The following is a 24,108-nucleotide window of genomic DNA, read 5'->3' as shown; positions in this document are numbered from 1 at the left end:
TGGGGTCAGTCACCTCATCGTCCTGCTGCTCTTCCTCCGAATCCTCTGTGCGCTCCTCCCTCGGACTTACTGCCCTTACTACTACCTCACTGCAAGACAACTGTGTCTCATCGCCATCGTCCTCCTCACCCACTGAAAGGTCTTGAGACAGTTGCCGGAAGTCCCCAGCCTCATCCCCCGGACCCCGGGAACTTTCCAATGGTTGGGCATCAGTGACAATAAACTCCTCTGGTGGGAGAGGAACCACTGCTGCCCAATCTGAGCAGGGGCCCGAGAACAGTTCCTGGAAGTCTGCCCGCTCCTGAGCATGTGTCATTGTAGTGGAGTGAGGAGGCTGGGAGGAAGGAGGAGTAACAGCCAGAGGATTCGGATTTGCAGCACTGGACGGCGCAGAACTGTGGGTGGATGATAGCTTGCTCGAAGCACTTTCTGCCATCCACGACAGGACCTGCTCACACTGCTCATTTTCTAATAAAGGTCTCCCGCGTGGACCCATTAATTGGGCAATGAATGTGGGGACGCCAGAAACGTGCCTCTCTCCTAATTGCGCAGCACTCGGCTGTGATACACCTTGATCAGGAGCTCGCCCTGTGCCCACACCTGGACTTGGGCCTACGCGTCCTCGGCCACGTCCACGTCCTCTAGGCTTACCCCTACCCCTCAGCATGCTGTATTACCAGTGATTTCCCTGGCAGGAAATAAATTGGCGCAAGCCTGCAGGACAAATAGAATGTTTCGCTTTTTGGGAAACGGAGGGCCCACTGACTATATTCAATCAGATAAGATATGTGTTGCACAGAAATGCAGTTATATGAAGTGCAGTACAGCGGAGACTTTTCACAGGCAGCAAATAAATTGGCGCAAGCCTGCAGGACAAATAGAATGTTTCCCTTTTTGGGAAACGGAGGGCCCACTGACTATATTCAATCAGATAAGATATGTGTTGCACAGAAATGCAGTTATATGAAGTGCAGCACAGCGGTTACTTTTCCCAGGCAGGAAATAAATTGGCGCAAGACTGCAGGACAAATACAATTTTTCCCTTTTTGGGAAACGGAGGGTCCACTGACTATATTCAATCAATAATATATGTCTTCTGGCCCTGCCTACACAATTCTCTCCCTGTAGTATTACTGCAAGGCGCAATGCTCTGCAGACAGCCGATTTTGAAAAGAAAAAAATATGCAACACTGCTAACAGCAGCCTGCACAGTACTGCACACAGATAGATGTGGCCCTAAGAAGGACCGTTGGGGTTCTTGAAGCCTACACTCACTCCTAACACTCTCCCTACCTAAGCACCACTTCTGTCCCTGTAGTATTACTGCAAGGCGCAATGCTCTGCAGACTGCCGATTTTGAAAAGAAAAAAATATGCAACACTGCTAACAGCAGCCTGCACAGTACTGCACACAGATAGATGTGGCCCTGAGAAGGACCGTTGGGGTTCTTGAAGCCTACACTCACTCCTAACACTCTCCCTACCTAAGCACCACTTCTGTCCCTGTAGTATTACTGCAAGGCGCACTTTCCCTCAGCTAACTCACAAGACATCTGAGGCGAGCCGCGGGAGGGGCCGACTTTTATACTCGGGTGACATCTGATCGCCCCAGCCACTCACAGCAGGGGGGTGGTATAGGGCTTGAACGTCACAGGGGGAAGTTGTAATGCCTTCCCTGTCTTTCAAATGGCCAGAAAAGCGCGCTAACGTCTCAGAGAGGAAACTGAAAGTAACCGGAACACCGCGTGGTGCTCGTTAAGAGTAACGAGCATCCCGAACACCCTAATATTCGCACGAATATCAAGCTCGGACGAGTACGTTCGCTCATCTCTAGTAACAATGTCATCATCAACCACTCGGGCCAAATGGCAACTGCAGCCTCTTCTAAGCTGAAGTCTAAGCTTGATCAATTTAGAGCGGAGGTGGTTGACTTGGAATTTCACATTGTTGCGGTGTAAACTGTAAGGTCGGGCTCACATGGGCAGATTCCAATTGCGGAATCCGTGATTGGCATCTGCAGAAAAACTCATGCACTTTCACGTTTTCATTCAAACTCTCAGATACGAATTGCATATTCTCCAAGTGGAGGAAAGACTGCAGCATACTCCATTGCGGACTGACAGCCCGTATGGGCTGCGGGTACCCGTGTCATAGGTTAGCGACGGCGTTGGAAACACAATCAGTGGGGAAAACAAACAAACCAAAAAAAAAAAAAACTGAACTGCGCAAGTCACCAAGTCATCTGCAATATAGATTCAGATACACAGGGTTGCCAGCCGGGCTCACAGCCGGAATCCATTGCGGGCCTCCTGCATGTGGAATCCGATTTGCTCGTTTGAGCTCAGCCTCAGGGATTCCAAAAAATGTGTCTGCCTCTGAACATATGCATTATCTCCAGAGCCTCATGAAGGCATTGTTGCCGAAGTGACCAACACAGGACTTTATAATTGATAGAGCACACAGACTCCCTCACCTTAAAAACACTTGGAAGATTCTGTACCAAGGAATGTTTTGGCCCGTTTCCACTTCTTCCACCTAAATGTAGAAATTATTGGATGCCACTAGAAAAGCAAATCCTCTCCCTGCGCCATTTTAATCCTTGTCTTTGTACACAGACTTGTCTGTGGCACCCTGGCTCATAGGCAACAATTACTCCCTGCTACAATAACACTTAGGGTTCACAAAATTCTGCACAGGGAATCATCTGTACGGCTTTTGATCACCAAGAACAAAACCAATTTTGCCATCAGGTCTTTGGAAGATGGAATCAGCCTTTTAAAGCGATGGAACTTAAACGTTTCCTTCCCCGTCAAAGACCCAATTAACACTTCAAACTCTGAAGTTGCTGTTACATTCCTTTCACTCACAGTACAGTGAGACTGTTTGACGTTAATATGTTGTATATTTTTATTCTCTACTCTTTCTCTTCTCATTATATACCAGGTACACATATTGGTCTGTTGGGTATATGTAGGACTCTCCCACACAGCCAACTTTCCACAACTCTGACTAAATGAATCGCTATATAACTATGCCTTTTTTTATCTACTCTTAAATATGGTGATTAAGATTGTATCGTTAAATGTTAAAGGGCTTAATGGCCCTTAAAAATGGGCACACATGTGGGGAAATGTGAAATCACTGTCTCCAGATATTTTTTGTGCACAGGGGAGACACAGTCTCAAAAAGGACGGCTTTCGCATAAAGCATCCAGACTACCCTAACAGATTTCAATCCCATTAAAATTCTACATTTAGAGGAGTGTTAATTGCGATAAAATCTGTAGCATTTTCGCTTAAGGAGGAATTGGACTCACAAGAAAGGTACGGCATAGTAGTCTGCTCCATAAATAACATGATCTATAAATTAGCTTCCATTTATGCTCCAAATAAAAAAAACAGAAGAGTGTTACTCACAAAATTTTACGCATTCTTTCCAAACTAAAACAAGGCAGATTTATTTGCAGAGATTGCAGTGCAGTTTCAGACATTAACATAAATACAACCTCTAAACTGCGTTGGTGTGCCCAGCCCCTAGGTGTTATATGGTGAACAGAAGAACTTTTTGATGTTTGGCGAGCTATGCATAGCACTGAGAAGGATTATTCCTTTTATTCACATGTTCTTAACAGTTACTCACGGATTGACATGTTCACAATTGATATAAATTATTACTCTCTTAGAAAAATCGACAAATTGAGACAATTACATGGTCCGATCATGCATCAATATCTTTAACTATTGAGGAACGATGTAAATCAAACTCCAATATAACTCTTTCAAGAGACCTAAGGTCATTATCCCCCTCTACTCTTCCTTAGTCAGACCTCATCTGGAATACTGTGTCCAGTTCTGGGCACCCATTTTTAAAAAGACATTGACAAACTGGAGCAAGTTCAGAGAAGAGTTACCAAGATGGTGAGAGGTCTACAAACCATGTCCTATGAGGAACGGTTAAAGGATCTAGGAATGTTTAGCTTGCAAAAAAAGTAGGCTGAGAGGAGACTTAATAGTGGTCTACAAATATCTGAAGGGTTGTCACAGTGCAGAAGGATCAACCCTATTTTCCTTTGCACAAGGAAAGACCAGAAGCAATGGGATGAAACTGAAAGGCAAGAGACACAAATTAGATATTAGAAAAAACTTTCTGACAGTGAGGGTGATCAATGAGTGGAACAGGTTAACACGGGAGGTGGTAAGTTCTCCTGCAGTGGAAGGCTGGACAGACCTCTGTCTGCAATGATTTAGTGATCCTGCATTGAGCAGAGGGTTGGACCCGATGACCCTGGAGGTCCCTTCCAACTCCACCATTCTAATATTCTATGAATATTTCAATATTAATGTATTCCTTGCAGTAAACCCTCATGTCCTATGGAACACACATTAAGAGTGTATAAGAAACTCGTTCATACAAGACACTACGTTAAAAAAAAATGTCAAGAGGAGATATTCGATAACATTAAGGTTCTTGAAACACAGAAAAAAAAATTCAAAAAACACAAACACCACAACAAGCAGAAGAACTATATCAATGCAGACAGGCACGCTCAAATACATTACTTCAAAATTCTGAGAGGAAAACAAAAAAAAGTCCAATACCACTCACAAAACAAGAAGCCTGGGAAACTATTGGCGTCTTGTTTTAAGGCCCAGCATCTTAAATCTTGGAACCCATACCTATTAGGCCCAAACACAGGGAAATTAATGAATCCAATAGACAAAGCAAATAGTTTTAGAGACCATTATTCAGCCCTATGTAACCTGAAGGACGGTCCTTTCACATTTCCAAGTGCAGTCCATCAATGTTCAAGTGTTTTTACAAAGGATTAATTTACCTACCCTTTCCGCTGCTCAGAGACAATCTCTCAAGTCTCCAATCACAGTAATAGAAGTACTTGAACATATTAATTCCTTACCAGCAGGTAAATCACCAGGCCCAGATGGCCTCACAAGCGCTTATTACAAAACCTTCCGGGCGATTTTATCTGTGCATATGTGTAAACCCGTTCATCTAGCTGTCACGGAGGGTTCTTTTCTAAAGGAAAGCCAACAAGCTCTAATAATCCCACTCCCTAAACCGAGAAAAAAACCCAGATGTTCCTTAAAATTTCTGACCCATCTCACTACTGAATACATATCAAAATTTAAGCCAAAACATTGGCCTCTAAATTGGCACCTATTTTGCCAGCATTAATTAGGGAAGTTCAGGTAAGATTCCTGAAAGGCTGCCAAGCACCAGTTAAAGGGGTTGTCCCGCGCCGAAACGTTTTTTTTTTTTTTCAACCCCCCCGTTCGGCGCGAGACAACCCCGATGCAGGGGTTAAAAAAGAACACCGGACAGCGCTTACCTGAATCCCCGCGCTCCGGTGACTTCTTACTTACCCGGTGAAGATGGCCGCCGGCATCTTCTCCCTCGGTGGACCGCAGGGCTTCTGTGCGGTCCATTGCTGATTCCAGCCTCCTGATTGGCTGGAATCGGCACGTGACGGGGCGGAGCTACACGGAGCCCCATTGAGAAAAGCAGAAGACCCGGACTGCGCAAGCGCGTCTAATTTGGCCATTAGACGGCGAAAATTAGACGGCAACCATGGAGACGAGGACGCCAGCAACGGAACAGGTAAGTGAAAAATTTCTTATAACTTCTGTATGGCTCATAATTAATGCACAATGTACATTACAAAGTGCATTAATATGGCCATACAGAAGTGTATAGACCCACTTGCTGCCGCGGGACAACCCCTTTAACACCAGGAGAATACTAAATATTACCCACTGTTGAGTCTAGGAAGATCTCTGCAGTCCTGTTAGCTTTGAAAAAGCATTTGACTGTATAAATTGGGTATATGCATTTGTGGCTTTGAGGAAAATGGGCTTTGGGATGGGAGAGGGGAAGGGGACGGGGGTTATTTTTTCAAGTTATATCTCCATTTTATTCTAACCCTTCAGCCCGTGTCTTTACAAATGGGGCCCTATCAACAGAATTTAATACCACAAATGGCACTAAGGTTGTCCAAAGCTCCCATTGATATTCATGTTATCACGATAATAATAATAATAATAATAATCTTTATTTTTATAGCGCCAACTTATTCCGCAGTGGTTGAAGCATTAGCCAAAGCCTTCACTTCAAGAGGCCCTAATTGGCAACTGTACACACTTAATATCACTATACGAAGATACTGAATTAGCTTCTAGTGCAGTATCTAGGAAGCATATGGGGTCTGTTAAAGTTGTCACAGACTTTGCTGGGAATTCTGTGTATTTTGTAGTAAGAGACCTTGCCAATTAATTATCGATAAACATTTCTGAAGATACACTATTACCAAAATAAGAATTTGTTTGATTGGCAATTTGAGGGTATCAAATATCTGGGTACTACAATAACTGCTTTACACAAAAATTTAAACCAATTTAGTTTTGAGCTCACGCTAAAGGTGTTACAGGAAGAATCTAAGACTTTCTAAATTCGAGATATCATGGCTAGGTAGAATAGCAACATTTAAAATGCTTTTATCATCAAAACTACTATTATTGTTCTGCCAAAAATTATAAGGCTCTTGAACTAGAAGATGCCACAAGTGAATTGGACGATACTTAGGATTTCCTACACATACACACTTTTATTCCAGCTTCAAGCACCGTTCTAAGCAGATTTTGCTGCAGAAGACGACTTTTTATACTTTTTATATGCTTTGGCATTTTATCTAGAGGTTTTGCATTTCTCTGCATTGTGCTGTTGGTCTCCTGGGCAGGGAAGAGTTTAATAAATCAACGGCATAGTGCTGTAGAGCCCTGCAGAGATATTCAGAACAATCTGATACATGTTTGTCATGAAGCTAAAGGTCTCCAGCTAAAGAAGCTGCAGCAGATGTCTCAGCCACAGCGCTGCGCCTCTCCGCATCTCATCACCTCAGTCTATCTCAGATGCTCATTTACCCTGCATTTTTATTTTTAAATTAAAGTCTCCCACACCCGGATTCTATAAAATGCATCTGCATACATGATTGGACAGGACAACAAACAGTAAAGGGCTTGTCAACAATTTAATAACAGACCTAATGGGAGACATTTATTAAAAACTGTATTTCATGGTACAGTCTTAAGGGTGCATTCACATGAACGTATATCGGCTCGGTTTTCACGCCGAGCCGATATACGTTGTCCTCGGGTGCAGAGGGGGGAGGATGGAAGAGCCAGGGCCAGGAACTGAGGCTCCCGCCCCCTCTCTGCCTCCTCTCCGCCCCTCTGCACTATTTGCAATGAGAGGAGGCGGGATGGGGCGGGGCTAAAGTCCGGGAATTGGCCCCGCCCCCGTGTGAATGCACCCTAAAACAAATTATTAGGATAAAAAGCCTTATTTTTTTAAGGAGGTACACACTTAATAAATTTGGCACATCTTGGGCTGTTCCAAGAACAGAAACTGAAATCTATGGCTGCAATAAGGCCTAATTTTCCACTAACTTTGATCCTAAATGATAGTAAATCTGTCAGACTAACGTACACCCAGACATCTCACAGTTGAACTCGTCCACTTTTTCATAGGTGCAGAGTTTCAAATTTTAGAAGAAATTTGGAGTGTCAATTTTTGTGACTTTATTAAGTGATTTGCGCCACTTTAGGGGTATTCTATTCCCTCAGTAGGTTCCTCAAGTTCTGCACAAGAAGAGTGGTGAAGTTTAATCAGTTAAATGCTCAGCCATTTTATTAAAGTCCAGGTAGGTCTTCAGCAGTGGAGTACATAGACCAGTGATGGCGAACCTATAGCACTCGTCGCCGTCGGACGCTCACCACGCTGGTGAATACCGGCAGGGGCTGCAGCTCTCCTGTCAGTATTTACTCACTGCGCTGCTAGTGGCACTTATTCCGGCACATACTGTGACATCCGTGTGCAGCCAGGATCCTTGTCCCTGCTCCCCTGAAGTCTCCTACTTGGTTCCGCAAGAGCAGGGGGTGGAGGCATCCGGCAGCACACTGACGTCACAGTGTGCAATGGGATCAGCGCCAAGCAGCAACGCCGAGCAGAGGAGGCGCGGAGCTTCCATGAGGAGGAGGGGGCAAGTATGTGGGTTGCAAGGGGGAGAGTGGGTTGCTGTGGGGCGTCACTGAGACACTGGGGGCCGCTGTGGGGCGTCACTGAGACACTGGGGGCCGCTGTGGGGCGTCACTGAGACACTGGGGGCCGCTGTGGGGCGTCACTGAGACACTGGGGGCCGCTGTGGGGCGTCACTGAGACACTGGGGGCCGCTGTGGGGCGTCACTGATTCCACTGGGATGGAATTTATGAGATGGAGCCAAAGAGGTATCTGTGTCACATTCACCAGCTATACATACAGGTTTATGCATGGAGGCTGGAAACCAGGATGAAACCAGCATTGGTTTCACAAAACAACCTCTGAGAAGCATTCACTCATTTCCAAAGTGAACAGCCATTTAAAAACATGAATCATGTGACCAATTCATCCTATAGACCTTAAATGCCCTTTACAGACCATCTGCAATGCAGTACTGGTAATTTAGGAAGACTGAATGCCATGACAAATAATGTTGCTAATGTGAGGAACTTGCCATGTGAATGCTGGAGGATTGTCTAGCTGAATGCACATGTTTATAAAACAAAGCATTCATGTAAATATGGCATTGGGGAGCCCAAATTATTCCGATACACAATTGGGCCCATTATGCAGTTCTGCAAATTACTGCATTCGCACATTTTGTCAGGCCAAGTTTTCCTCATGTGCAAGACGACGCAGAAATAGCCCCAAGAACAGGTGTCTCTTTATAAGCTTTTGTAGGATGACCCATTGGGACCATCATTGCGGAGAAATAAAAACTGTGAATTTTATGTGTTATATCTATCAATTCAAGGTAAAATTTAGGAATTGGGATATAGTACAGATTATGAACATAGATTTCAATGCATTTAACATTTTATAATTACTCATGGAAAAGGCCCTGTAAGAGGCATTTAGAGATATTGTAATCGAATAATGAAACACTGTCCAGTATATGCAGATATAATGCACAATATATTGAAGGGTTAGGAAACCATCAAAATGATGTGTGGAAGTTTCAAGTCCTCTGCCAGTGATCTTCTGGGAGGTATTTTACAGACCCATTCAGCTGTGCAGGAACTATAAAAACCAAAGCATAACACTGATGCCTTGTATCATAAGTAGAGGTTCCCATAAGAGAACGTTTCTCATGACCTGGCTTTTTTAAGTAGTCCCAATATTAAAGAAAAAATATAGTTGGCAATGTGTTCAAATCATGTACGGCAACAGCTTTTCCATTAATGAATAATGTAAGTCATAATGCATTGAGAGGTTCTGTATTCATGGCATCGTTCTATCTGCTATTTTAAACTGCAATGACTGAATTAAATATCAAGGGACATGATAATAAGGGAAACCTGTAACAAGCAGGCTGCAAATGCTTGTGGAAATTAATAGCTGTAAATGATACAAAGTGATGTAAGTTGATATACAAAAGCTGATGACCATTTAGCTTTATACACTCCCTTGAATGTAAACTTAAGTCCCATTTACATGCAACGATAATCGTTCAAAAGATTTCTGAGGTTTTGAGTGATTGTTTTGCATAAACTGCTAATGGACACTAATGTACATTAGCAGCTTATCACCTTCATTTGCATGTAAATGAGCCTCCAGGACCTGTATGCATAGAATAGCAGATGGTTTGTTCTCTGCATATAACTCCTTTGCTCTGCCAAGGGCTTTCTGCTGAATACAATGTAATCAGCAGCTCCTGTGGAGAATACAGCACCATAGGCAGAAAACACAGCATGCAGTCTGTTATCTTCTCCTCGGCAAAACGATGGATTTTATGCTCACCTAAAAATCATCCTTCAGCTGAAGAGTGAAAGATGGGAACATTTACACACAACGATTATCGCTGAAATTATGGCTTTTGAGTGAATTTTGAGCAATAATCATTGCATGTAAATGGGCCTTTATTCATTTATTTGATCTGACCATTAGAGATGAGCGAGCGTACTCGGAAAAGCACTACTCGCTCGAGTAATTTGCTTTATCCGAGTATCGCTGTGCTCGTCCCTGAAGATTCGGGTGCCGGCACGGAGCGGGGAGCTGCAGGGGAGAGCGGGGAGGAACGGAGGGGAGATCTTTCTCTCCCTCTCTCCCGCCCGCTCTCCCCTGCGACTCACCTGTCAGCCGCAGCGGCACCCGAATCTTCAGGGACGAGCACAGCGATACTCGGATAAAGCAAATTACTCGAGTGAGTAGTGCTTATTCGAGTACGCTCGCTCATCTCTACTGACCATACAATAGATACATGAGAATTCATAAAATCTACCTAATGATCTGAATTGTTAATCATACGGGATATACAAATTTCCCTTGATTTCAGGTCTATTTACATGGAGCAATTAATCATTGGAACAAGCAGCTTCAGTTCAAACAATGTCCATTTACACATGTGGACAGTTTCAATTTTTCTTACATTTCTTTTCATTCACCTTTCATCGTTGCTCTGTCGGAGGATGGAGCGGGGGGGGGGGGCGGGGGTGGTCAGGAAATGTCTTCTGCACTGAGCACCCCGCTGTTATACAGCTGTTATACAGCTGAGCGCTCTGTGCCAGGTATGGAGAACAGAGCTGGACCATTTTGTTCTTCATATCCAGCCCGTTATCAGGGAGCGGGATACAGCTGAAACAATAGCATCAGCTGTATCCTGCTGTGAATCCCTGATGAGGCTCACCATCGTCTTTCAGCACGCTGAAAGAATGATGAGCGATGGCTTAACGAAAACTGCACAAGGTTAGTGCAGTTACACACAACTATTATCGCTCAAAAGACGTCTTTTAAGTGAATTTTGAGTGATAATCGTTGTGTCTAAATGGGCCTTAAGTAGCAGCGAAGGTCACCTAAATTTCAGACCAATCATTGTAGAATCCCCCAAACTTAACCTTTAATATATTGCCTCATCTTTTTTTTTTAAATTTAATATCCAACTAGCAAAATGTTACTAATATAGCCAACCCTCCTTCAAAATATCCCAGACCCCCGAATCACTGATTCCTGGGCAAATTGAAAGCAAACACACATACACACATGGATGTAAACAGAAAGAATAGATAAGGGGTGTAGTGTTCTACTAAGGGTGCCTACCCACTACAGTTTTTTTCCACTGTGAAATTCGCAGTTTTTTTCCCTGCAGGGGTCTATGGGACTCGTAATGTTAAAATCACGATCGCTTAAAATCGCAATTTACCGCGAAGTCGCAATTTTGCGCGATCGCGATTTTAACATTACAAGTCCCATAGACCCCTGCAGGGAAAAAAACGCAGCAAATTTCGCAGTGAAAAAAGACTGTAGTGGGTAGTCACCCTAATACGGCAGGAACTTGGCAGGAAATTGGTTCCAGTGTAATACTGCTGCACCCCAAAAATATACCGCTGGGTGTGCGCCTGAGCGACAGCGATAACAGGGTTGGTTGAACGTGTTGAGCCTCCAATTGCGGGTGGAGTTAGCAGGCTTTATAAAGCAGACATCTGTTTGGATGAGCCGGCTGCCCCATATCTACTGCCAGCCTAATATGAAGGTTATACGGCCGTTTGGTATTTTATCCTCTATTTTTTGGCTAGATTATCATTATCGCTCTCTTTCTACTTGGACTAGAGGTAGTCCAGAGAACTCCAGATGATATAACCACCAACTAGGGGTATTGAAATGTGTTAAGTTTGATATAGAAAACAGTTAAGAACAAAATTAGTTTAAATACATTTTATTGCTGAGTGTAAACGCTCCTCATTGGCCATGTTTACACTGAACAATCATTGTTCTTTTGCACAAGATTCAACGATTATTTGAATGCTATTTCATGTAAAAAGGAGCCTTATTGGTAAGATACGTAAACCCAAGGTGACTATTTTTTATTTTGACTTACTACTATTCTGCAGTCCTGTACATTACTTGTATTACAATACTATACAGCTATGGTATATGCAGCATTTCATTACAAAAGCACTGATACAGAACAGTGTATGAACTCAGGCTTTAGGGTCCCAAAGATTGCAGAAGCCCAGGCAATCTATGCACCACTGTATGGGGCCTCTGTGAGATATTCTTCCCCAAAATATTTTTTTCCTAAAGGATACCTCCGTTATGTCTGTCTTGCTTTAGCAATTAAAATGCTCATAACTTAGGGTATTTTTACAAACTAGCAAGACTTTCTCCATCTACATCAAACTGTACAACATTACCCTGCATATTGACAGTTAATTGCACTGAGCCTGTACTATATAAGGAAGGATTTGGAGGCAGGATGAGAGTGGCTTTTCTTCTCCTTAAAACCAGCCATTATCTTTTGGATTAGATCCCATCTAGACAGTAGTGCACACAGTGTCACCATGTTGTCAGCTGTAGGACTGAGTGAGCGACATCACCCAGGAGCTGAAGAGGAGCCAGCAGATTGAAGAATAAAAATGTTCTTGGGTGGGAGAATGGAAAAATAAAACTGAAAGCCCACCATCTTTTTTTGTAATGTCCAAGTGATAATTGCTCACACAGAAGTGATCACTCAGTGAATGGAAGCTGAAGATCATTCCGGCCCACCCGCCTCCATTCACAGTGAACAGGCAGTCATTCATAGATGAATGACTGCTTGTTTACACAAGCTGATCATTTGATGAATCATTTGCTTATCGTTCAGATTGTGCAGGTATATAAATCATTCTATAGTGCAGGTATTTACAGTGAACTATTTTATTGTTCAGATTGCCGCAATCTAGCCAGAATCTGAACAATAATCGTTCAGTGTAAAAGGGCCCTTATAGTGAAAAGCAAACATCATTCACAAAAGGTATAAGCTATGACTCACTACTCCCCCCCCCCCCTGCAAAATGACCTCTGCAGGCCACAGACCATGTCCAGAACAGTCTTCCATACAAATAAGTGGGTCCCCTCCTGTCCATTATGCGAATGGCCCATGAAGCCACTTTAATGTCTCATTTAAATGGGACGAGAGCCCTCTAAACGACTGCAGGAGCACTGACGTCACTGCTAAGGTTGTTGGCGCTCGTGCAGAGTGTTTAGACAAGCAGATTTCATCTCTGCATCATGGGCTCTCTCGGTGCTTCACCTGCGTGAAGAGCTGAGCAGGGAGCGTTTACACGCAACAAACCTGCGAATCTGCAATGGTTTTTTATGCTGACAAAATCAGCGATAATGAATAGCGAATGATTTTTTTTTTGCATTTACACTAGTCAAGAATAAAGAACAGATTTGGAAAAAAATATTCTATAAAAATCAGAAAAGAAGAACAGTTTAGGAAAATGTTTCTCTATCTGGTTTTAATTATTTAAAAAATGGTGACAGTCTCTTTAATAACTAAAATTAGCAATATGATATTGTCACTGGGTCTACCATCTAGCATTACACACCGGATTTCAATTTAGTGTAACTTCAATTTTCAGCTTGCTTCAGCAAGGGACAGGAAACACCGGTATTGTGCACAGCCTAACAAGTAGCATGGAGGTCACTTGGATTTCATAAATCAAAATCATATTAGGTTTATATTTGTGGAAAGTTGCATACATTTGGGCTTACAAGTATTAAGAAACACTTTGTACCCAGTACCTAACGCAACCTCAGTATAGCGTCTGCATTAGAGCCACAATGCTTGAATCTAAATCATTCATAGAACCCTACTTTGATCCAGGTTTGATTCACAAGAAATGCGGGAAGTGCAGTTATTGGGACTAGAAAATAAAATGAAATGCAGAGAGAAAAATTGCAATTGACGTGTGGAGCAGTATATACAGTAGATTAGAAAGCTTCATAGTTACATTTATAAATATTCTAATTTAGGTAGAACATTGGCAAAGAAAGAAAATAACTCCTACCTCAGTGTAGGACCGATCAGCTATTCTTTAGTGTATTATGGACTTTCCACAGATGGACATTAGACACTCCAAACATCACAGACCATAAGCTGAAAAGAAAAACAAAAAATAGGTTAACCAGCGACCAGAAAGTTAGCTTGCTTTGTTAAACTAGGACATACCCCTAAAAACGAGGTGTAAAAGTTCAGCACAAAAAACTATAAAAATTCCAGCCATGCAGATGATGGCAGGCCAGCTCCCAAACTTCAAACATATGCAGAAACAATCACAACATCGCGGAAGAGGTCCAAAGAAATATTGTGGCTTTATTCAAGTAATCTCAGTGCAAGAGTTTGGCAAGACGATTGCCTTTATGAAGCTTGTAACAGCAACATTCCTCTGGACGTCTTCCGTGATGCTGTGATCTTTTTTTGTATATCCATGACATAGTAACATAATATGTTTGGCTAAATGAAGACAATACCCCCCTTTACCCACCCCGTTGGTCCAGAGGAATTCAAAAAAAAAAAAGAAAGAGCCAATTGAGCTCATTTGGAGGAACAAAATTCCTTCCCAACTTCATATGGCAGGCAGAATAATCCCTGGATCAACTTTTGAGTTCCTACCTCACTCCAAGACCCGGATCAACAACCCCGCTGGTCGCCTAATGTCTATATCCTATAATATCGTAGCACTCTAAAAAGATGTCTAGTCCCCTTTTAAACTATCGATTTTACCATTACCACGTCCTCAGGCAGAGTTCCACAGTCTCACTGCTCTTACAGTAAAGAATCCCCTTCAGTGTTGGTGACGCTTTCTTCTAGACATAGAGGATACCCTCTTACATATCCCTGAAAAAGGTTTTTTTATGTCCGTCTGGCTATCCACATCTATCAGAAATAATGATTTAGTTAATGGGGCTGTCTCATCAGACGTCGGAGGCATATAACGTGTTGACTATGCAGGTGAGCAAAGTGGACAGGATATTGGCAGCATATCTTAGAGGGTTGCCGCCATTGGCAATGATGAGATAATCCAATTTGGCACTCAGGTTCCAACATAAATTTGTTATATTAAGAAAGCACAAGCTAAAAACATGAAAGGAATCTAACTTGTTGCCTGCAGTTTGGACAGCATGTTTCATCTGACAGAGTAAAATTCTTTATATATCTCTGCCCATTCTGAGCTTAACAGTCCAGCGGGTGGTCCTATTGACAGCTACCTATGTCCGGGTGGTCCTATGTACAGTCATACACAGATAGCTGTCCATCACTGATAGCTCCGCCCATTGGACTGTTGAGCTCAGAATGTGCAAAGATAAATGAATAAACACAAGTTCTACTGAATCTTTCCCCATAAAACTATATATCAGTCCTCTCGGCTCCTCCGGCTCTATAACATGATGCTCGCAGTTTAGACAGAGTTTTCCAGCTGACAGGTTCCTTTTAACCCCTTCCCGCCGCATGACGCAAGGTTACGTCATGGCAGGGTGGTACTTCCCACAAAATGACGTAAACTTACGTCATAGGGATAGCGCGAGATCATAGCAGATCTCGCGCTATCTCGCAGCGGGAGCCGGCTGTCACTAGTAGCCGGCGTCCAGCTGCGACAGCGGGGGGCATCGGAGATGCACCCCCCCCGCCCCCGCTGTTAACCCCTTCCCTGTCGCGATCTAAGTAGATCGCGGCAGGGAAAGGGTTCACAAAGGGAGCGCGCTCCCTCTGCGACTCCAGCCGGCTCTCGCGATAACACCGCGAGCCCGGCTGGTTGCTATGGCAACAGGATGCCAGATTCCGGCGTCCTGTGTTGCCATAGCCTGTGATCGCTATAGTAAGCGATAAGGCATGGCAGGAGAGAAGTCCTGCCACGTCTATCGTAGCGATCTGCAGTCCTGCTGTGCAAGTCTCTCAGAGGGACACAGATGGTGTGAAAATAAAAGCAAAATAAAGTACAAAAAATAAAAATGTAAAAAAAAAAAAGTTAAAAAACCCTTTTTTATGCTTTTTTTTTTTTTTTTAGCATAAAAAAATTAAAAATCCCACATATTTGGTATTGACGCGTCCGTAACGACATGTACAATAAATTGAACATGCTTTTTATCCTGCACGGCAAAAAGCTTTAAAAAATGCTAAAAAACTGAGGCAAAAATAATTTTTAGCATTTTGCCTCCCAAAAAAACCGCAATAAAAGTGATAAAAAAAACATGTGTACCCCGAAATGGTACCAACAAAAAACTACAGCTAGTCTCTCAAAAAATAAGCCCTCAGAGAGCTCCATCCATGGAAAAATGAAAAAGTTGTGGCTTTTAAAAAAATGGAGATGAAAAAATACCAAAAATCGTTTGGTCCTCAACGCCAAAATAGGCCATGTCCTTAAGGGGTTAAAGGCCCATTTACACCGGTCGATCGCTTTAAAAAAAAAAACAACCGCTAATCGGCGATCGTTTTAGCAATAATCAATACATCTAAATGTGCGCCCATCGCACGCTTTTTGTGCACTGCTAGCTGATCGTTAAATTCAGTCCAACCTAAACAGCTGTCACTCAAACTGTTTAAGTGATCTTTGAGCGATCATCGGCTCGTGTAAACCAGCCTTAACTAGTTTTGAATCAAATTTGTGATTGTTATTCATAGCATGTTACAACATATAAGATCTGTTTATAAAAGGAAGCTTCCCCCATCTGTACAAATAAAGAGTAAAATCTATAAATGGTTATCACGGTTTAAACAAATAAAGCCTATTTTACAGGGAAGATTTATGCAATATTATAATATACTTTTAATATTTTAATTCCCCAGAGTGTTGAGCATTTCTGCTTGCATTCATTGAACAGGAACTTTCATTTACTTTCACAGAATGTGACGGCCACACTAGATTCAGGGTGGGTTCACAAGAGCGCGTTTTTGTGTGTGCATACGCACGCACAAAAACACACTTGTATTTGCAACAATGCATTCCCTATGGTGTGTTCACATGTCCATGTTTTACAGGTGCGTTCCTGCAAAGATAGGACATGCGCCCACCATTGGGAATGCACACATTGCTTTCAATGGAGCCGTGGCTGCTGCTGGTGGCTCCATTTAAGACAATAGTCTGCTGGCACCCCTGCATTCTTATTCAGGGAAGAGCTTTACATATAAGCCCTTCCCTAAAAGAAACATTTTAGTGTAAAAAAAATAAATAAATAAAAATACCTCTCCGCTCTGCCGTGACCCCCACGGGCATGAAAAACCCCCTTCACCCCTGCTAGTTAAAAGAATTCGCTGCTGCTACATCTGCCACATCTGTGGCAAATGCATAGAGGAATTCTTCAATTCTCAACTGCATCTGTCACACATTGACAGCTGCGGTAGAGAATCCTGCTGTCGGCATCCCTGTCATGGGATTTCAGGGAAAGGCTTTAAACACAAGCCCTTCCCTGTAAATCCAAGAAAAGTAGTATATATTAAAAAAAATTAAAAAAAATCAATACTCACCTCCCTTCAACTGCCAGGGCTCAGACGCGACTTCTGCCGCTGTCCCCGGCTCTGTAGTTCTCAGCTATCAGCAGGTATAATTTAAAATCCCTGCCTGCTGGTAGCTCTAATTGTGACTGGTTGAGAGCTTCATGTAACCGCAGGAAATTCTTTTAACTAGCGGGAGTAAAGAAAACATCTGCTGCATGTGGCAGATGTGTTCTTCATGCCCGCGGGGGTCACGGCAGCAGCGGAGAGGTAAGTTTTTGTTTTTTACACTAAAATGTTTCTTTTTCAGGAAAGGGCTTATATGTAAAGCCTTCCCCTGAAAAAGAATGCAGGGGTGGCGGCAGAGCATTGTTGTCAATGGAGCAGCCGCGGCTCCATTGAAAACAAGCACGCAGCTGCATACACGCGTTTTTGCTCGTACGTAAGTGCGCACCTATGTACGCGCGAAAACATGCTCGTGTGACCCCACCCTCAAGCCACAGCTCTTCTACAGTTACAAGCGGAGCACCTATGTGAGCCGCTTATCCTTTGCAGTGACAAATGGGCATTCAACACTTGGATCCCCAACCAGCAGCTGATTGAGTGCCCCCCCCCCCTTGTGCTGTTGCTCTCAAAGTGTACAGTCCCTTTAAATTTGTCTTATGATTATACAACTTTTTGAGGAGATCTAAGGACAGAGTAAGCCGTTATACAGTATATTCACAAGGATGGCAAAAGTCATCTCTCCTGTGTTTAGTACTGAAGAACAAAACAGCAATAAGCCTCGAACAACTTAAGGCGAGGCTGTCAAACACAACTGCTTTTTCTAAACCTCTTCTCGCTGCTTGATAAAAATCTGCTGCACTCAAGTATGCATTTTGAGTTCTCGCTGCTACCTTTTACTCCTGGAGAACAGCAATATTATTCTATTAGAAGAAAAGATGTAAATGGAACTGCGGCACCAACCAAATTACTTTCATGTAAGTAATTCTACCTATAGTGGCAGGAAGTGCAGCAAGATTGTACTCAACAATATTGTGTTCAGCAAGTTGAATTAAGGAGGACTGTTGAAATTAAATCCAAGAATATATTAGATATATGCCTGCAATGTGCAAGAATGAAGTCTTTTTCCCCCTCTTGTTGCAGTACGAGAATCTAATCGAATTAGATTTCCATTACAGAAATGTTTTTAAATTGGAGTGCCCTCTGGGCATTGGAGAATACAAGCACTTTAGACAGCAATATGTAACATCAATTTCTGTCACAGGCAACAAACGTGTACAAGACCGATTTAAATAATGTTCTTGCTTTGACTGGTGGTGCTATAAACATAGATTTAGTATGTGTGAGCAAGGGAATATAGGCGGGTAGAAGATAGAAGCACATAGATTGGGTTATTTTCACAAAACTGCTCTCTGAGTTCTTCGTTCATCCAAAACTTTGATCTTGTTTATCTCTTACGGCTGTTTAGAATGGGATTGAAGGGTCATTGAAGTAATATGCGGCGGACTTGTTAGTGGTAAAGCCAAAAGGTTAAAGGCCCATTTACACGTAACGATTGAGCAATTATTGCGTATAAGCAACGAACGAAAGTACATAATAGTTGCGACTACAAAGCGAGCCATCGTGTACTTTTCGTTTGCTTTTCATTTGTTGCCCAGTTTCAGCCTGCATAAAAATAATTGCAGGCTTGCTCATTTCTTGTTACGTCTAAGGCGCATGCCCACGGCCGGGCCGGATTCCGACTGCAAAATCTCACAGTAGAATCAGAACAGTTGCCGGCTAGAAACCCTATACTTACCTGTCCGGATCCACGATGAGTATGTCGGCCTGAGGGCATGCGCAGTGCAGGGCATGACGCTGCTGTCACACCAGTGATGACGCAGATTCGTGGCGACTTGCCACGTGATGGACGGCTTCCATTGACTGCAATGGAAGCTGTCCGTGCGATTTTCCACACAGAATAGAACATGCTGAGATTCTTCCCCATGAGTGGAAAATCGCAGTTGATTTCTGCTCGTGGGCAGGGAAGAATCTTTTAAAATGGCATATCTATGGACAACATTGCTGCAGAATTCGCGGCAGGCGTCTGGCTGTGAATTCTGCAGCGATAATCCATCAATGGGCATCGGGCCAAAACTCTCCATGCTAAGTGTGTCAAATAGGAATGTGAAGCATTGAATGACAAGTGAATGATTCTCAACGATGATCTACAGGAACGTGAACAACTGAATAAATTATCATGCAAACGAGAATCGTCCCGTGTAAAAGTAGCATAAGGGGTAACATTTGAAACTCCTGGATCATATACATGTTAAGGTGCTGAGAAGTAACGCTGTCCCCATCTGCTGGAGGCCAAAATGAGTCCAGCTCCACAAATAGTGACTAATAGGTTAAATAGTTAAGCCCCATGTACACACAAGGATCATCACTCAATCAATGTCTTGAATGATAATCATTGCGTGTAAATGTTAACATCCTTTGCTTTACATCGAACGATGATTTTTAGAGTTTAAAATTCATCATTCAGGTAGAGCACTGATAGCAGGGACCACATGCTGTGATTCTCCATCGGAGCGCTGATAACACTGTATTCAGCTGCTGTCCCGCAAGAGAACAAAGGAACTGTATGCAGATAACAGACCATCTGCTGTTCTCAGCATACAGCTCAGAGAGGCTCATTTACATGCAAATGAAGGCATTAGTGCCCAAAATGCTCAAACTGTCAACCATCCTCTCATTTGAACGAATTTTGAGCAATCATCTTTGCATGTAAATGGGGCTTTAGGGGTGCCTCTATTATACGAACTTAAATATCCCCAGATGAGACTGAATAGGGCCAATGAGTAATTGTATGTTTACTAACTTTAATGAGGTGGCTCAAAGATTAGGAGCTTATCTAAGGGCCCATTTAGACAATGATTGTCGCTCAAAATTCTCTCAAAGCCATCTTTTCAGCAATAACAGTTGCTTCTAAATGCACAGACATCGTACAGTTTTCATGCATGAGTCATTCATGATCCAATTCTAGTTTTCTTGAATTGAGCGATGAACTCTTATCAGCTGTGCAGGCGGTTATCACAGTTGGCAGTGCTAATAAGATTCTTTCAGCTTGCGTCCTGATGGTAGTTCACAGCGGGACGCGAGCTGTAATCGGAGAACAATACAGCTGCTTGCTTACACAGAACAGCTGTATTGTTTGCCTAGTGATACCGGCTGTGTCCTGCTCCACCTGTATAGCTCTTTAGTAGCTAATTAGCTACTATAGACTATGGAAAGATGATCGCTCAAAACTGTCACTCAACTATTGTTTGAGCAACTTTTGAGCAATCATGTCAGTGTAAAAGGGGTCTAAGATTATTAGAAAAGATGTAAATGGAACTGTGGCAACAACCAAATTACTGGTTAAACTGATCTAGAGTGTGAATCAATTGTGACTATTGGACAATGGTATGGCATTGGACCAGTTTACTGTGCAACCAAATATTAATTATTGCCCAGTCCAAGGCAGCCATGATATCACTTCTACATCCCCTTTGACCTCTCCAGTTTATTTTGGACCTATGAGCACTATTTTCAGGAGAGTGTGTTGATGTCAATAGCAATGTACATGTACCTGAAGAGGTATGATCTGATTGGCTGGTACTATTATGTACAGGGATGAGTAAATCATGGGTTATGTTTGCTGGTGTGGCTTGCTACTTGTGATTTTCCTTTTTTAGTTTTTTTTTTTTTTAATACGTCTACTTATTGTAGTTACATTTATGCAAAACAAGAAAAGCGACGCCTCTATTGCTTATTTTCCCTTTATTACAGTGTGTGTCAGATATAAAATGTATGTACTTCAGCTAATATAAACTATAATATTTCATCTGTTATGGTAGAATTAAATAGACAAAGTATTAAAAAAAAAATACATCCAAACATTTATAAGTCATGTTACTGAACACAGATCCCCATGATTGTTGTACTGAACAATAATCTGTGAGACTGAAAGCAGAATATTTCATTTACATTGGAGTGAAAAGTCACACCATAGTGCTCTCAAAAATACAATCACTATAAAGGAAAAACAAAACAATCCATCCCTTAGAAGTTGTCGGAATTGAAAGAAACTGTGATTGTAATATTGGTATAAGTGATTACAATATCAGAGCATAACGGTAATTTATTGTGGAGAACTGTCCCCTTGGAAGGATACAAGATGTGATACGGGGGGGGGAGGGGCATGGAGGCTCTAGTAACCTGTTGTACTGCCTCTAGCTAGGATACAAGGTGTGATACGGGCTTGCATGGAGGCTCTAGTACCCTGTTGTACCGCCTCTAGCTTGGATACAAGATGTGATACGGGTGGGCATGGGGGCTCTAGTACCCTGTTGTACCGCCTCTAGCTTGGATACAAGATGTGATCCGGGTGGGCATGGAGGCTCTAGTATCCTGTTGTACCGCCTCTAGCTTGGATACAAGATGTGATACGGGTGGGCATGGAGGCTCTAGTACCCTGTTGTACCGCCTCTAGCTTGGATACAAAATGTGATACGGATTTGACAATGACCTGCCAGTCTAAACAGGCTGCACTACCTATGGCGAATGAGTAAGCAGAGACGTAACTCGCTTGTTCATCTAAAAGAATCTTAAGTTATGGCGACAGGCAGTCGGGTGATTTTTTTTTTTTTTTATACTTCCCTGCTCTGACGATCCAGAGGCGCAGGAAAATCTGACTCCTTTCAGAGTTCTGTGCACACGCTCGCCCATACAAATAAGTATACGCTCGTCCGTATAAGCAAAATATATCAGCCGGCTCCCTGTCACGTCCCCTAACAGCACCATGACAGTTTACGGAACGTGACAGGTTCCCATTAAAAACGTAATTTTCTATTACAGGCAATAATAAATAAATATTGTTTGGTAATGAAAAATGTTGCAAAACCTCCCGGTACAATCATTATAGATTTACTCTTGTCCCATATGCCTTCTTAAGCTGTCTGGAATTTGGCCTAATGTATGATTGAGTTGGACTGGTTCCACGTAGCTAATCAAGACATTTGCTGCGCTCATGTTCAATATAAACATGAAGCGTTTTCTGCATTGATCAAAACTCAGATTCTCCAAAACCACAGACTGAATTCATAGTACGGGATCTAATGCACAAAAAAACTGTTTAAAAAAAAACCTTTTAGTTACCGTGTAATTGTATGGATCAAATTGAGGATAGTGAAAGTAATTAAAATAAACCAAACTCCTGGAAGTTATTTGCAGTTCACTTTACAGAATCCAATGAGGAACAAGGGTTTCAGTCACTTGGAGGACTTCCATTGACCTTTAATGGTTGTTAGAAGCCTCATCATAGGGTAATTCAGGCTTAACCCCTTGAGTGGCGGGTTTCTTATCACCCTGTCAGACCCACCAGGGAAGGTTTTTTAAATGGTCTAATCATTTAATTTCAACTCATTTTGCAGTTGCGTTCCAAGAGCCATAACTTTTTCATTTTTCCATTGACACGGCCATATGAGGGCTTGTTTTTTGCGGGACAAGTTGTACTCTTTGATGGCATCATTTTTGGGTATATATAATGTATTGCATAACTTTTGTAAAAAAAATTGTAGGGAGATTGGGGGGAAAAAAAGAAATCCTGCCATTTGTTTTTTGGTTTCATTTTTACGGCATTCAGCATGCAGAATAAATAATGTGATAACGTTATTCTCTGAGTTACACGATTCCGGCGATACCAAGTTTATACAGTTTTTTTAGGTTTTGCTATTTTTGTACATTTAAGACATTTTTCAAAAGGTTTGCTTTTGTGTCGCCACATTCTAAGAGCCATACTAATGTTATTTTCCCATTGCCAGAGCTCTAGTTTTTTGCGGGATGAACTCCAGTCTTCATTTCTCTAATGTTGTGGAACATGTCACATTTTGATCGCTTTTTATTCCATTTTTTCTAGTGGCAGGATTAACAAAATCTGTAATTGTCATTTTTTATTTTTATTTTTCACTGCATTCTCTGAGCAGTATAAATAATGTATTCTTTTTTTCTGCCTCTGTGATTACATAATTAAAAGTAATTCTACAGGCAGTACGATTATGCCAATACAAGATTGTAATAGTTTTTTTTCTTTTTCACGACTTTTTCACACTTTAAAAAAAAAAAAAAAAAGTAATAAGAGTTTAAAAATCACCCTCCTTTTGCCATATATATAATTAAAAATCTAAATCATAAAAGAAAAATACATATTTGGTATCGCCGCGTCCGTAAATGTCTGATCAAAGTAGTGCATTATTTACCCCGCACGGTGAACATAGTCCGAAAAAAAAAAAAGAACGCCATAAATGCATTTTTTTTTCAGTCACCCCGTCTCACAGAAAAAATGTAATAAAAAACGATCAAAAAGTCGTATGTATTCTAAATTAGTACTAATGTAAACTAAAGGACATCCCGCAAAAAATTAGCCCTTGCTCAAGTACGTTGACGGAAAAATAAAAAAGTTATTGCACGCAGAATATGCAGCAGAAAATAATTTTTAAAAATTAAATGCCTTTTTAAAAAAACTACAAGTGCTACTGAAAAAAAAACAAAAAAAAAACTATACACATTTGGTATCGTAGTAATCGTACTGACCCATAGAATAAAGTTATGTCATTTTTGTTGCAGTTTGTGTGCCATAAAAACAAAACGCACTGAAAGATGGTGGAATGCCATTTTTTTTTTCATTTTACTCCACTTAGAATTTTGTAAAATTTTTTCAGTACATTATATGGTACATTAAATAGCACCATTGAAAAATACAACTCATCCTGCAAAAAACA

At 41.9% G+C, this 24,108-nt stretch overlaps 1 protein-coding gene across 8 annotated transcripts in view; it reads right to left on the bottom strand.

Moving 5' to 3' along the window:
* Positions 1–24,108, bottom strand: part of CSGALNACT1 (chondroitin sulfate N-acetylgalactosaminyltransferase 1) — a 457,921-nt gene that overhangs the window by 240,073 nt on the left and 193,740 nt on the right. For all 8 annotated transcript variants that reach the window (XM_066574138.1, XM_066574135.1, XM_066574136.1 and 5 more), the window contains one exon: positions 13,881–13,969. The gene's annotated coding sequence lies outside the window, so the exon portion shown is untranslated. The remainder of the gene's footprint in view (positions 1–13,880; positions 13,970–24,108) is intronic.

Source organism: Eleutherodactylus coqui, chromosome 7 (assembly GCF_035609145.1).
Source record: "Eleutherodactylus coqui strain aEleCoq1 chromosome 7, aEleCoq1.hap1, whole genome shotgun sequence".
Classification (NCBI taxonomy): domain Eukaryota; kingdom Metazoa; phylum Chordata; class Amphibia; order Anura; family Eleutherodactylidae; genus Eleutherodactylus; species Eleutherodactylus coqui.
This window is presented reverse-complemented; position numbering and strand designations above follow the sequence as displayed.